The sequence below is a fragment of the Chlamydotis macqueenii genome, chromosome 3 (genome assembly GCF_036417535.1).
Source record: "Chlamydotis macqueenii isolate bChlMac1 chromosome 3, bChlMac1.mat, whole genome shotgun sequence".
Taxonomy (NCBI): domain Eukaryota; kingdom Metazoa; phylum Chordata; class Aves; order Otidiformes; family Otididae; genus Chlamydotis; species Chlamydotis macqueenii.
The window spans coordinates 76010210-76025621 of NC_141558.1; the positions used below are offsets into that span (position 1 = coordinate 76010210).

General features: G+C 37.1%; 1 protein-coding gene across 1 annotated transcript in view; it reads left to right on the top strand.

Moving 5' to 3' along the window:
* USH2A (usherin) overlaps positions 1–15412 on the top strand; it is a 386243-nt gene that overhangs the window by 22333 nt on the left and 348498 nt on the right. The window lies entirely within an intron of this gene.

Genomic DNA, 15412 nt, shown 5'->3' on the forward strand with positions numbered 1-15412 from the left:
CCTGCTTGAGTCTTGATAGTAGATATTCTGTCTCTTCCAGTTTCTACTTACTTGTGCCTTATGCATTTGCCTCTTGTCTGTAAGGCAGGTGATTATGTATGTCACAGGTCAGTAAACTGGATTACCACTCTTCTGCTGGACTTCTAGGTCCATTTTATTATATTGAAGGGCTTTTTCCTTTTCCTTAAATTGTGTTTATTGGCATCCTCATCTTTGCTGTTGATCAGTAATCTCCCTGACCTTTCTGTGCTTTAACTCAAGGCCTGTATTCTAAAGTGCACAGGAAACCACTATCAGCTTTCTGAGCAGCCTCCTCCTGGCCCATCTTCCACAAAATGTGGTTGAGGGGTTTGCTGCATAAACTTTTAGCTTTTCCCAAAAATAAGCTACCAACAATAAGCTACCAAAACACAACTTGAAGTCAGATTTGGTCTATATTCAGTTAACAACACAGTTTGGATCTACTGCAAAGCTTTGGTGAGATGCTTAGTAACTCTAGAAAAAAAAGCAGTTATTATTTAAAAAAAAGAAAATTGAAGCCTACAGTGAATTGTCGTCAGAAAGAGTGTTGGAGAGTTACAGTACAAAGGAAAAGTTAAATGACCGTTTCTAAAGGAGTTTGTGATGGAAGGAAGAAAGCAGGGCACAGAGGAGGAGGGAAAGGCCTGAAATAAGATTGTTGGAAGGAGTATGAAAGGAATCAAAGCCAGAATTTTGTGGATCCTTGACCATGAAGAGAAACTAAGCCTTGAAAGAAAAGATGAGACTTTATTTGCAAAAATCCCTTAACTAGATACATGGAACTTCTGTGGTGAGGCATTCAGAGGGCAGCAATAATTGCTTTCTTCTTATGTAAATCATCACAGAAAAAGACAGAGGGGTGGATTTTCAACTTTCTAGTCCCAGCAGAGCTGTTCATCTGTTGTAGAACCAATGTATTCTTGCATTAAATTTGGGAATGACTTAAGTCTCAATACTGAGCTGTGCAAAGTGATGCAAAATTCTTCATATATAATCAAGTAAAAAACCCTGGAATTTAATCTACAGCTGATAGTAATACCTGGTTAATAATTGTACACTAGTAGCAGCTCCCTTCATTTGTGTGGATATCTGCTTATTCTTTGACTAGTGAAGCACAGCGACTTTTTTTTCAGAAGGGACATTTCATTTGACATCTACATCTCGCCCCTAATTTACATGATTACAAGTAGTTCAGGAAAATTCAGAATCAGTGGTTGTGCTGTGTTTTAAATGAAGGGGGCAGAGGGAAAATGTGTGTTGTTATGAGATTATCTAAAATGTACTTTCAGACCTTTTGTTTCAATTAATTTTGGCAAGTCTGTTTTATGTAACTGTTTTAGCTGCTAAAAAGTGGCTTGTTGAATCCTTAATACTTGGCTTCTTTCATGTCACTATAGTGATCATCAGATCTTGGATCAGATTTCTTCTGTGACTTGGGGAAAATAGAGTAATTATGCAGCAAGAAAGCAATTATTCTGCATGTATTTTCAGATCTGATGACTAGGATCTTCTTACTATGTTTTATTGTTTGGAACTCATTTGCAGCACAAGAGTCACTTGTTAAACCTTTCCATGTAAAAAGAACAGAGATTAATAGGTTGTTAAAATAATAGTTAGAGCAAAGCTTATTTTTTAATTACTTTAGTTTTTAACATAATCTGATTTGCAATCTTGAGCTCTCAGGTTCTCTCTGCCGCTCTCCTGCCCAGATATGTTTATTCTGTCCTGAGGGATGAGTAATAGATTGATAGACCTCTACTGAAACAGACAATAAAGAATATTTTTAATTGGTACTGTGCTGGATAGGGTGGAAAGTGTCAGAGCTGTAGTTAACTATTTAAATATTACTTCATAGTACTGAAATACTGGTGAAGTACTCACCATTAAAAGATTAAATGAAAATTACCAATCCATAATTAGAATGCATACTGTGGCAGAAGGATCACTAATCTCTAATTCAACTGTTTATTTTAAAACAATATTTACTTATTTCAATACTAATTATTTAAAAATATAGACTATTTCAAAACCTGTATTTCTATTTTCACATAGATTTTCTTTGTCTTCCACCTTGTTTATCAGATAATCGGCAGCCTGTCTTATGTCACTCAGTTTTAAGGACAGTACTAAAATTGCACTTGTCCAAAAAGTTAATGACCTACATGATTCTTATTTTGGATCATTTGGCTTGCTATTACTTGCATCTTTGCATCTTGAAGGCTTTATTAATGAAATAATTATTAGTTTGTCTTAAGCCTGTAAACCACCTTATGGATCAGTTTGCATTCCAGTTGCTTTCTGATTTCACTCTTTGGGGTCAAATTTGTATTAATACATGGCTTGTTCATGAACAGAGAGTTAATTGCTTCAGGTGCACCCTAGAATTCCATCTTTTTCTTCCCCTTTGCTCCTCCCCACCTTTTTTTAAAAAAAAAAAAAAAAAATTGTTCTTCAGGGGATTCAAGCTGAACTCATGGATCTATGCTCAAAAAGAAAGACTTGGATTGAAGGAAAACCATTTTCCATTGAGAAGGGATTAGCATTGTAGGAGATAGATAGTGAAAAAGAAAAGTAAAGGAGGGCAAAAAGAAAAGCTAAATATCTTTTATACAAATGCTAGGAGCATATGTAATAAGACTGCTGAATTGGAGTGACATGTTTTCAAGGATAAGAAAGATATTATTGGAATAAGAGAGACAACCAGGAAAATGAAGGGGGATTTAAAATGGCAAAATACAGTTTTAGTGAAGGGAGAGCTAATATAAGATGGGAAGAGATGTAACAATATTGCTGAGGGATGATACTCAATCTTCAGTAGGAAATACCCTTGCTCGCCCCCTCACCTCCCTCATATGCTTCCCCCCGACCCCTCCCTTCTTTTTAAACTAAGTTCAGTGGTTTCCATACAAAGCAAGGACAGTTTTTAATGTAGTGATTCTTGGCTATTACACTAGACTTGCAGATGCTCAGAAAAAAGGCCGAAGCGATAGAAATGTTTAAGACATAAAATGAGTCCCTAAGAAAACCAGAACTTAGATTTGAAGAATGCTGGGGTATTGAGAAGGAGAAAGTAGGAAGAGAGATTGTTAGAGATCAGTTAAGAGATTGATTGTGTTAAAACTACAAATGAGAGCATCCTTCCGCTGTTGCTATAAGGTTGTTGCTCTTATACTGTTATTGAAACAGTATAGAATATTGTCACTGTTATAATGGAAAGAGATTGCAAATATAAATCTGTATGTGGAGATAAGAACCAAAATCAAATGATCATAAAATACTGAAATTTGAAATGGTTGTGGGGTGGGGGTATGTGCTGAATGGAGGCCCTAAGGTTATTGATTTTAACAAAGCTAACTTTGAAGGAGAGCGAAATGCTCCCGGGATTTTTGTCTGCAATCCTGTGATGAATGGGAAATCCACTCCACACAAGTAGAGAGTACATAGTGTATAAAACACGTAGAGAGGCTGCAATTAAAATTCATCCCAGTTAAGTCAAGAAAAGGAAAGGCCGATATGGGCCTGAGGCAAAAGAAGGAAAGGCAAAGAGACATCTTGCCCCTCCCGACCTTATGCTTTTTCCTTCCTTTTTGCTGTTCTTTACCATTTCTTCTACTGTCCCTTTATCCTCTCCAGCCCTTCTGTTTTAAGACACTTCTGTTGCTGTGGTCCCCTGATGAGGTTTCTTCCTCAAGTCTCTGGTTTTTGTACACTGGATTTCTCAGAGCATGGGCATAACTGTTCAGAGTGCTCAGAACATGGGTGAGTCTCTCTCTCCGCTTCCCCCTCAAAATCCTTACACTGTGCATCCCGTTAAACGTTATTGCAAGCTGTATGCAGTCAACATATTTCCTCTTCCTCAACTTTCTTTATCTGTTTGTAGCTCTAGGATGATTTCAGTTCACTGTATGGTGAGGAAAGGAGTGAGGCAGCTGTATGAAAATTTTTAGAAAAAGACACTGTGCTGTGCTGGAGCATCTCAATTGAAATGGCAATTCTCTGAGAGAGACAGGTCAAACAAGAACATAGATGGTTGCAGATGGTGTTCCTTTCTTTTGTACAAAGTTAGGACACAAATTGGATCTTCTTTTGGGACCCAGTATGCAAGATGCTTTATTGTCCAACAACTCATTATCAGATATCTTTTTTTTTTTTTCAAGGTGTAAAGAACAGCTGTGAGAAAGAAAGTAAATGTAACGTATTTGAGGTCTGAATATTGTCAGGTGTAAAATGGCATTGCTGAAACTGAAGGCAGTTTATAGTAGCTGAAGATCTGGCCCTTAACTAAAGCAAATAGTTTGAAGAAATTCTGATCTGGCATTTTATATTTGAAAGGTGAACAAATATGATAATGACAAAAGTGGATTTCAGAGCAAAATTTAATGGGACAGTGATGAAAGATCAAATGATCTTTTTCTGTCAATCTGTGTTCTTTTTTTTTTTGAGTCATAGTGATTTATTAACTGCAGAAATTGGCAACAGGCAGAGAGTATGATCATGTGGTCTTATGGTATCCAGCTGATGACCAGTTTCTGAAGATGGTATGAGGGATCATAAAGTTTAGTTCCATGTGTATTGTGATGATAGTTGCATCTATATTTAAGGCTTTCTGACATCTGACAACACCAAGAGTGCTTCAGTCACTATTGGGCTGGATGAGCTGCAACTTCTTGCAATTGAATGTCAATAAGACCAAAGCAATTTTGGTTGATTCATAGCACCAGCTTAAGCATATTCACTTGCACAGATTACATTTGACAGGTAGTTACCTTCAGCTGAACTCTGTGGTTAGAAGCCTTGGTATACACTTGACAGTGAGCTTAGAGCTGATGCCTTATGTTTATTTCATATCCTGTTTTTGCCTTCCTAATACTGCATGTGTATGTCTACATTTAAATAAATTCACAGCTGAAGTACTCGTCAGTCCACTTGTTATCTCTGGACAGAATGTTGTGATGAGTCAATTTCAGTATTTAAAAAATAGTGCGGTTTTTCCCATTTAGGCAGTTTTAATTTAAAAAGCCATCTAATCGAGGATTTTTTTTATCACGAACTCCTGGAAAAGTGTCTATCAAAGTCTAACAGCGAGAGTAAAAGCAAGAAAAAAAAAGTAGAGGATAAAACTGAAGGTAAAAAAGTATTATTCCATTTGGAATGTTTTCCTGGTATTCTATCAGTTTGCTGGCCTGCAGGAAAATATATTCAACATAGGTGTTCTCACTGTGTTATATTAGTGAAGGTTAAAATCTTCTGGATTCTGCAACAAGATTGTGCATGATGGCACCAAATACTGATGTGTGTGCATCCCCTGTAAATCTTGTAAAGAAAGGTACCTGTCCAGGTCTTTTCTTGTACTGGTCCTAAAATAGTCTGGGTTAAAATACGCTTTAATTCAGTTATTCTGTTAGTTGATCCTGCTTATGGTGAGCTTATGTATATTGAAACTTCGTTTGGAGCATACTGAAGAAGAATTAAACTTCTGAATTATTTCAAACCATTTCCACGTGCAGATTCCTAGTCAGCTTAAAGCAGCGTCCTGATTTTTGAAGAAAAAAAATCAGTGATTTAACAACAAATAGCTTGTGCGTATACCATTTCCAGTCACTCACAACTTCAATTCCTGTTTTTAAAGGCTGAAAGTGATTTTTCTGTGGAGCTTAAGGAGGTTATGAAACATATTTTGGAGTTTTTACTTCCTTTTCTCAGTGAAGAATAGGAATTCAGCATCCTTGAATTCTGATATGAATGAACTAAAAATAAAATACTTAATAAATTAAAACATTTGTAGGTGTATATTTCAGATAGACTGGCATGCTCTGGTGAGAGGGTAGAATTGAATTTATATTTTTGTTTACAGTTAAGTAATGAATCTCAGTCTAGAATTAAGTTGACATGACTTCCTTCTAAAAATGACAGAATGGTTGGAAGACAAGGAATCTCCTCTAACCATGAATGCTAAGATAAGTACTTTCTTTTTAAAAATCATCATAATAAAGTCCCTGATTGTGCTGTTACTTAAGTCAGTGGTTGCAATGAATGGCCCTAAGCCCTCTTTGTTTTCTTCCTGTAGAATGCTTTTTTGGCCTGAGAACCAAAGATGTGTGAAAAGCATCACACTGAAACCTACATAGATGCCAGGGTTGCAGCTTGCCTCTATCTTGTGCTCTTTTTCTTCAAGCTTGCAGCCAAGTTGCTTCAAAAGTTTGAAATACAGGGGAGTGGGCAGTAGTTTTGGATTTGCTTGGAGTTCTTATAGCTTAAATAGTTCTCTTTTTTTTTTTTTTGGCCATGTGAGGGTAGTATAGGATTTGAATATGGCAACACAGGAATTCAGAAATGTGAATGGTCATTTAATGTTAGCAGATAAAATAAATTGTATTTTGTGCGTATCTTTTGCATTTGCTATAAGATAACGGACAAACGATCTAAAAACAGCATGAAGATTTTAAATAACTGCAATGGCTATATAAGGTAGTACTCCTTTTCTCCTGTACTTGGTAAGAAAGAGAAATGCATTTAAAATTGAGACAGAGTTCTAGCTGAAGCACCACCAAACGCACCATCAAACTCATCAGGAAGTTCTTTTACTGGTGTAGTGGGTGCTATTTGTCTGTCAAGTGTTATGCAGATAATTTATCTGAGCTGGCTTGTCCTCCTCAATATTATTCTTTAATTCCCCTCCATCCTGCTGTTCCTATTAACATGGTTATTAGCATCTTTTTGGTCTGAGAGGAAGATCCCAGACAAATTCCTCCAGACGTATTTCTTGTTCTCATGTGTTTGCTACATAAATTCATTATCCCTTGCCAAGCTTTAGATCTGCCAAGTTCCCTCTGTGTTGTCTCAAATTTCATTCCAAATAAAATTAAAATGCAAAGAGCAAAAGACTAAAAGTGAGCTTCTTTTATCTTAGGGTTGTAAGCTTTATCTTTGAGAGGGGGAAAATAATAATAATAATAAAAACAAAAACAGAATAAGAGATTTTGATGTAAAACATTTGCCCAAACATCCCTAGCAATAATGTTATCACTGCCAAAATGTACTTATACTACAAAATGCGATACTGCGTATTCTTGAATTATCCATTCAGCTACAGTTTTAAATTTGGATTAGTCTCCATGTGGTATGTTGTAAGGAGAGATATGCAATGTAAGACTTCGCTCACCAGCAATGGAGCACAGCCTGCTCATAATGTGTGGAGTAGGAGGTAGCTGAGTGTGGTGCATCTGCAGAGGTTAAGCTGTGGAAACTACCATGCCTCTTTATTTTCTAAAGCAGTCCAAAGGTGACTGACGGAAAGGTTACGTGAAGGCTTGGGAGGAGTAGAGGAATTTAAGGACAAACTGTTTATTTTTTATTAATGCTTTGTGAAAAACAGAATCATAGAATAGTTAGGGTTGGAAGGGACTTCTAAAGGTCATTTAGTCCAACCTCCCTGTAGTGAGCACAGACATTTCTAATTAGATCAGATTGCTCAGACCCCTGTCCAGTTTGACCTTGAACACTTCCAGGGATGGGGCACCTGCCACCTCTCTGGGCACCCTGTTCCAGTGCTTCACCACCTTCATCGTAAGAAGTTTTTTCCTTATATCTAGTCTAAATTTACTGTCTTTTAGTTTAAAACCATTACCCCTTTTCCTATTGCTACATGCCCTTGTCAAAAGCTTCTCCCCATCTTTCTTACAAGCCTCCTTTAGTGGCCTTCCAGTGCCTATAAGGTCTCCCTGGAGCTTTCTCTTCTCCAGGCTGAACAGCCACAACTCTCTCAGCCTGCCCTCATAGGAGAGGTGCTCCAGCCCTCTGATCATCTTCATGGCCCGCCCACCTCTGGACTCACTCCAAGAAGTCCATGTCCTTGTTGAGTTGGGGGCTCCAGAGCTGGACACAGTACTCCAGCTGAGATTTCACAGGAACAGAGTAGAGGGGCAGAATCGCCTCTCTCACCCTGCTGGCTGTGCTTCTTTTGATGCAGCCCAGGATGCGGTTGGCTTTCTGTGCTGCAAGCACACATTGTCAGCTCATGTTAAGCTTCTTGTCCATCAGCACTCCCAACTCTTTCTCCTCAGGGCTGCTTGCAATCTGTTCTCCTCCCCACCTTTATTTGTGTCTGGGATTGCCCTGACCCATGTGCAGGACCTTGCACTTGGCCTTGTTGAACTTCATGAGGTTCGCATGAGCCCACTTTTCGAGCTTGTCCAGGCCTCTCTGGATGGCATCCCTTCCCTCCAGCACAGCTTTGTGTTGTTGGCAAACTTGCTGAGGGTGCGCTCTATCTCACTGTCCATATTATTGGTGATGTTAATCAGTGCTGGTCTCTTGAGTGGCACCACAGAATAATGCAAAATAAGATTAAGGCAGAACTAGGGAGTTAGGAAGGGAGCCTTTGAGAAGGATGTTCATGATGTGTAAATTCTGCAGTTTATTCGGTGAAGGAAGGTATTAAATTGTGGCAGAAAGCTGCCTGCCATTTCTGATGGATCAGTTTAGGGGCACATAGACGCACAAGTTTTTAAAAACATATAAAATGCAACATTGTGGTTTTTGGTTGCTAGCTCTGCTAAAATCACTGCTAAAATAAAGTTGGATTCATGCTAATGGTTTAATCCTTTTTTGTTTTCCCCAAAAATGCAATTTGTCCACTTTGTGTTGTTTAAGTCCACATCACTGACTTTTTCTCTTTACAGAAATTCACTTATAAAATATTAAAGCTGCCTGGAAGCCTTTGTAACTGCAGCTTCAGCAAGATTTGCAATTATAAAAAAAAAAAAAAAACTGAAATACATACCTGTGTGCGTCTCATCTTTGATATGCAAAAACGCCTTACTGTATATTTTATTAGCTGTTATGCTTCTGTGGCACGCCTGCTTTCTCAGAGCAGAGATGTGAACCCACATGTTCCCCGCTGGTAGAATATGCTGTATATCTTTATATGAGCAGGCAAAAAGAGCATATTTAGACAGGTTGAAGGTGAAAAAGATTTTTATGCTCAAGTTTCTGATTAGACCATTATAGCAGCATCACTAATTCCCCACCTTCCATCTATTGTCTTCCCTCATCTGTTGTCATCAGTGACCACTGTTGATTTGTTGACTCTATTAAGGTATTCAAGGAAGCCACAGGCCTGTCATTTTGGTCATAACCTTAATCTGTTTTCTCACCTTGGGAGAAAATGTGTTAATACACTGTCTGTTTCTGTAGAATGAACTCATTGAAAAAGTTCCTGATGCAACAAATCTGCAATACATTTAGAAGGAAAAAGATCTTCTGAATCTTGATTATTTTAACAGATAGCAAGCTACATCTAGGTAGCAACTTTTATAAGAGCCATACCAAATTAAGTGATGGTAAGCAATTGTAATGGTAATTTTTGAGCTGGATGATTCGCAGCTTCTCCTGATTTCTCATAATTTCTGATTCCTCGTTATTTCTGAATGATTAAACAAATCATTTATGCTAACTTCTGCTTTCATTTACATATCTGTAAAGCCTGTGTAAATTTATTGATTCTGGAGTTGTTTTAGCTTTTATGGCAACTAGGGGGAGGGGTAATTTCTGCCAGTTTGCTGATCTGGAAAATAAGTGGAACATTTTTTCTTTTTCTTTCTTTTTTTTTTTTTTTTTTTTTTTTTTTTTTAAATGCCTTACAGGTAAATTATATAGCTACCTAATTGCTCTTAATAAACTCTTTAAAGTTTTTCATATAGTGTATCACCTTCTTTATAATACTAAAATTATTTTTATTTCTGAAGGAACTTCTTGCTGTGCAAATAGAGCTTATTTAAAGGATAAACTAATACAGACTTGTTTGAGTTTTCTTATAGTTTAATTTTTGTTCACTTATTTGGAGGAGAATTTGCTGGTTTTTCATATTTGAGAAACAAGCTTTACATTTTAGTTTGTATTTGATGTTAAAATTCAGCTTACATTTGCGGCTAGCTGGATTTGCATTTTTAACTTAATTAGCTGGCCTCTTTTTTTTTTTTTAACATTTTAGTTTGCAGATAGCTCATATTTGTAAGAATCTTGTTCACTGTCTGGTATATATCATAGATGCCTGAATTGCTTCTTTTTAATCTTATTTGAAAACAGTGGTGTCCATTACATGTACTGAAATGTATTCCATTGCCTAGTATTTATCCATAGATGAATTATTGGTCCTTGTGCTTTGTGTGTTGTGTGTTGATCATTCCTACTCCTGCCATCTGAGACTTTCTTTGACATTATAAATAGCCTGAAGAGCTAGTTAGTTGAAGTGTTTGCCATCACTAAGTTGGCTGGATAACTAAATAGGCCAGGGTTGGTATCATTTGGCTTGAATGACTGGAAAAGATTTTTTTTTTCTTTAACTTTTGATGCCAGAATTCTCTGTTGTGGAACTCCTCATTTATGGCCTGCAAATCTGGGAAGAAATCAGTCTGGTTTCTTCATCTGACTTGCTAGACACTGTAATCTAATTATTAGAACAAGAAATGATGATAAAAATTTTTAAGATTAAATTGTATTTTATGGTTACTAGAAACTCTGATAAATAACAGTAAAAATAATGTATATTTAACCAGTAGAAGAGATTAATGTTGTCTTGAATTAATTCCTGTTAACTTATCTGTAATATTTTAATAAATCTTTCACGTGCCATTAAATAGTGGGTTAGGAAAAATAAGCTAAAGGGAAAGATTGTAGTTACTAAAATATAGGTATGTCTTTGAAACATATCATAATTATAAATTCTAAAACGTTTGAGGAAGAGACTACTGCATCTGTTGGTTGTATGACATTTAGTGCAGTGGAGTTTTGATTGCTGGGTTAGGGATCTTGAGCTCTGATATGTTATATTTAGGTATCCTTTATTATTAATGGAACAAAAAGGATTCTTTTCCATATGTGTGTCATATTAGTATTAGGACTTATTTCTAACAGAAAAATCTTACTGATCCAAAAAGCATCATACGTCATGAAGAATTCACTTAACTTCATGTATTTTGGCTAAAATGATGCAATTCAGTTCCACCTGAAAGAGACTAAAATTGTCTCAGTTGCCTTTAGACATTTTGATGACAAGATTAATATGTGTGGGGGAAAAAAAGTGTATGTTGCTTAAGTGCCACATATCACAGACATAGGTTGCAATGTAATATTTGTGTGTTATTACCTGAAAGCCAAAACTTTGTAGATTGGGGTCTCAGAATTCCCCTAAACTGGCTTTGGCCTGGTAAGTGGCATTGTAGCTCAAAAAAGGGGAATCAATATAAATGTCTTTTACTTGATATGTAGTTTGCCTCTGTGTTAATGAAGAGGAATATTAGGCTTTTTTTGAAAAGCATATTGATAATTTTTATTGAAATGCTAAATATTTTTTATTATACCTGTTATACTTTTTATTTACACCTGTTATTTATTTATTTATACATTTATTATCCCATTATACATTATACCTGTAGATAACACTACAGTTCAAGGCTTAAAAAAAAAAAAAAACCATGGTATTCTTGAATCAATCTATACAGTGAGTACCTTTGGGGGAAGTACAAGTTTTTGCATTCAAGGAGCAGCTACACAAAATAATGCAAAAGAAATCCACGTTAAATGTGTAGAAACCATGACTGGCTGATGAAGTCTCTGAGCTGCCAGTGGTCTGAGGTTCAAAGAGTATTCAGTTGCAGTGTCATACGTGCTTACCATACTCCTACATGCTCCCCTGCTTCTGCTTTTTGCTGTAGCTGGTCCCTTAGTCTTAGCCAGTACATCTGCTCTGAAGTGCAGTATTTGGTTGCGATGCTTCTTTTTTTTTTGCCACACAGGTTACTGCAATATAGGGGAAGTTTCTGTTAGCAGTTAAAATGTGAAAATACTGGCTTTTGTTTACATGTCAACTCTGATCCAAACCAAGTGGCAAAATTCATGTTAAATTTCATTGTTTTATTTTCGTGGGTAGGGTCTGAGTAGCACAGACCTTTAGGTGAGAAAATTAACAGTTGTAATGCCTTTTCTGTCCCTACCTCATTTTGGTAGTAGTAGCTTGTCCTTCAGTGCGTCCTCCTTCATTCTGCAGTACCAGTGACCCATGGGGTAGGGAATTTTTCCGTGGTAGGAAGTGGTTGGAGTTGGTATTGCTGTCTCTGATGGGCGATTTGCTTGTGATGGAGGACCGTAAGATCTTCATTCGGGATGCACTGAAGGAACCTGCCTATCAGCTCATTGGCCCAGCACCTCTCATCTTTGAAACTCTTCTGGATTATAACAAGAATGCTATTAGAGGAAAGATTGTGGCTATCTTTCACCGTCTCAGTTCACCACCAAATGGATTTTCCATTGCTTGGAATTGGTATTAGGCTCTGCATTGGCAGAGGCTAATGTAGTTGCAGAGTGAATTTATCTTCATAACTAATCCTTGCCACCTCCCTGTGAGGTGGTTTGCTAAGTATTTGACAGATGGGGAAGCACGTGAGGGCAAGATGGCTTCAGAGCAGGGATTAGAGCGCTGATGTCTCAGGCTTTTGGTCCTGTGCTCTGCACAGCCACAAGACCAGCCTTTCCTACCCATCTCCTGTTGCTCTCTTGGGACAAATTCCTATAGAATGTTTATTAATAAAGACAGCAGGGGAATGATCCTGTTGTTCTAGTCAGGAGTGAAATCCATACTTTATTTCTGTGATACTGTATGCAATTTAATGCTGATGGTCAGGAGACCTTAAATAACCACATCAAACAGCTGATTCGGTGCCAGCCTTCCTTCTTATTTAGCTTTGTCTAAACTGACACCAAACTTTGAGGCATTCCTCTCCTCCCACAGTGGAGAGCCGCTAGGATTTTTTTTTTGTACCACACATGGTTTCCCTCCTACATCTTCACCCTGTGTCAGATATTCATACCCCCTTTAATAACCAGCAGGGGGATCATTACCTTGAGCTGCTGCCAAACGCATAATGACGCCGCCTTTGCCTTACACAGTCGCTGTGCTACTGATACCCAATTCAGCACTGTAAAGTGCTTAGGGCTACCTTGGGGATGTGCTATATTAAACCTAACTATTCTAAATCCTATTTAATACAAAGAGATTGGTGGTGGGGGAGGGGAAAGGGAGATTTAAAATTGTCGTTAGTCACCTATTTTCAACAAGTAAAAATGCCTGGTCATTTAGAGCCCAATTCTGTCATTCTTAAGTCATGAATAGTCCCACTGATTTTAATAGGGGTACATGAAGGCGAGCGCTCTGCTTACCCCTGGGGGAGGTAGGATCGGGTCCTATAGAAGCTGTGGCTGTGATGGTAAGTTTGCAAGGAGCTGATGGGAGTGAGCGTGCCCATTGCTGAATTCCTCTTACAAATGCTTTACAGTGAAAACAGGAAAGCAGAAACATGCTTCATATCTGACTTAAAATAAAGGTACTCTTAAACTTGTAAAAAACAACATTTTTATTTGAATGATATGACAGAGCTGCCACAGGAGTGTTACCTGCTATAAAGAAAGCTTAAGAATTATTACCTTTATTAGACCAGTGACACTGAGCTTTAGCCATACATTTCTAACTTCTGTCCCTCTACAGAGACAATTTTCTTTTCTTAAATAAACTGTCATGCTAGTGTTAATATATTGTTGGCTCCCTCATACTCTGAGAATACTGCTGATATAAAACATGTATATGTTAGATTGGTAATAGTATCTTTAGTGTAGCTGACTAGAACAAATGTGTTTCCCTCATGGCTGTGCTAATGTGATAAAGGAAAATTGGCTGTTCATCAGCTTTTGGCTGGGTAAAGACAGTAGAGATGGAACCACATTCTTTTTTTATGCATTAATACCACTGAGAACTTTTCACTAGTTATATTTCATGTGCGGGCATGTTGTGCAAAGATGTTGTAAAACATGAGATAATGCTACAAATAACAAAGTAGAAAAGCCTGTATCTTCTATGATGATAACAGTCAAACACCAAATGACAGTAACAGGCTGTAAAAAATGTGATGCACAAAACATAATGCAGTGTAACCACCATATACACATATACTTAGGCTCTTGCAAATAGGGCATCAGATGTTTAGAGGGCTTTGAATTAAAATTAAATAAAAAACTGTTGTATTTAGGTCATTGATGTGTCAACACAAAAGATAATTTAAAATGGAGAGATGTATTTTGAGTGGTGAAACTCATATGCAATAACTTTTTGAACAAATCTCAAGGCTTAGTAATTATGATAATAGCCTTCAAATTTCCATCAGTGGAAGGGCAATAAATATTCCTGTCTAAATTTGGGAGATATTGACTGAATCTGGAAATGACAATAAAGCTCAGCGTGTTTGTGTATGTTTGAAAGTGCAGTTTAAGGAGAAAAATTCATCTGTACAATTTTGTGTGAAGCATAAATAAAAAGAAAATCTGTACAAAACCCTCCATCTAATTTCATATTTTCTTTCTTAAAATACTGATAGACTCATGTTGCCTAAGGCACTGATGCCGATCATCTGAGCTCAGATTTATAGATAATTGTGTCCGTTTATCTTGGTCTGAAATTTAAGACTTTATTGGAACAACATTGTCGGTTTAAAACTGGTATTTTTTCAGGTTCTGACTTTCCTCTTTGCAACAAATTGTTCTGACTTGTAAACGTTCTGTTTGTCCTCACATATGTATTGTTCTTATGGAAGCAATTGTTCCAGGTTTATTTTGTTTTTATTAGCATGAGTATCAAGACAGGCTAGTTTTATTTGGCCTCTGTAGACATAATTCACCAGGCATCTGTATCTGCAAAATGGAAATAATGCTCTGTAAATTGACAACAACGAAGTGATATTTCAAATTCTGAAGGCTACCAAACTGTCATGTGAAATAAGCCTTATGCAAGCTAAATATTGCTAAAAATCAAGTAATTTCAGTTTTGCAAATGAAACACTTTCTGAAATAAACGAGATTGAGTTTATTCAGTAAACAATCAACGAGTTCAAAAGTTTTGAATAAGCTGACCATAGTTTCTATAATTAACTTTATTATTTGGAAGCCGACTACACCCACAATGCCTCCAGTTTTCATTTTGTATGTGCCTGTGTCTTTTAAATGAGTATGGAATTTCATAAAAGTGTAACACTGAAAGGCACTCCCATATTATTAAACTTTTTCTAATTTTATGTAATGTAAACGTGAAGATTTGTAATGCAAGAAAGTACTTTATAAAGTTCAGCGTCTTGTGACTTTGTGGAGCCGGGAGAATGCCATAAAGTATTTCTATGAATGTTAGCTCAAATTTAAAATGAGTTGGCAGGGAAGGGAAGGCTTGCAGAAAGCAGTACCCAGGGGTGCTGGCTGAGTGCATATTCCTAGCTAAGAGTTCCCTTGATGTAAAGGAATTACCCACTAGGGGTAAGGCAGATGTAGCCAGTTCCTATACTGTTCCCTTCAGCCG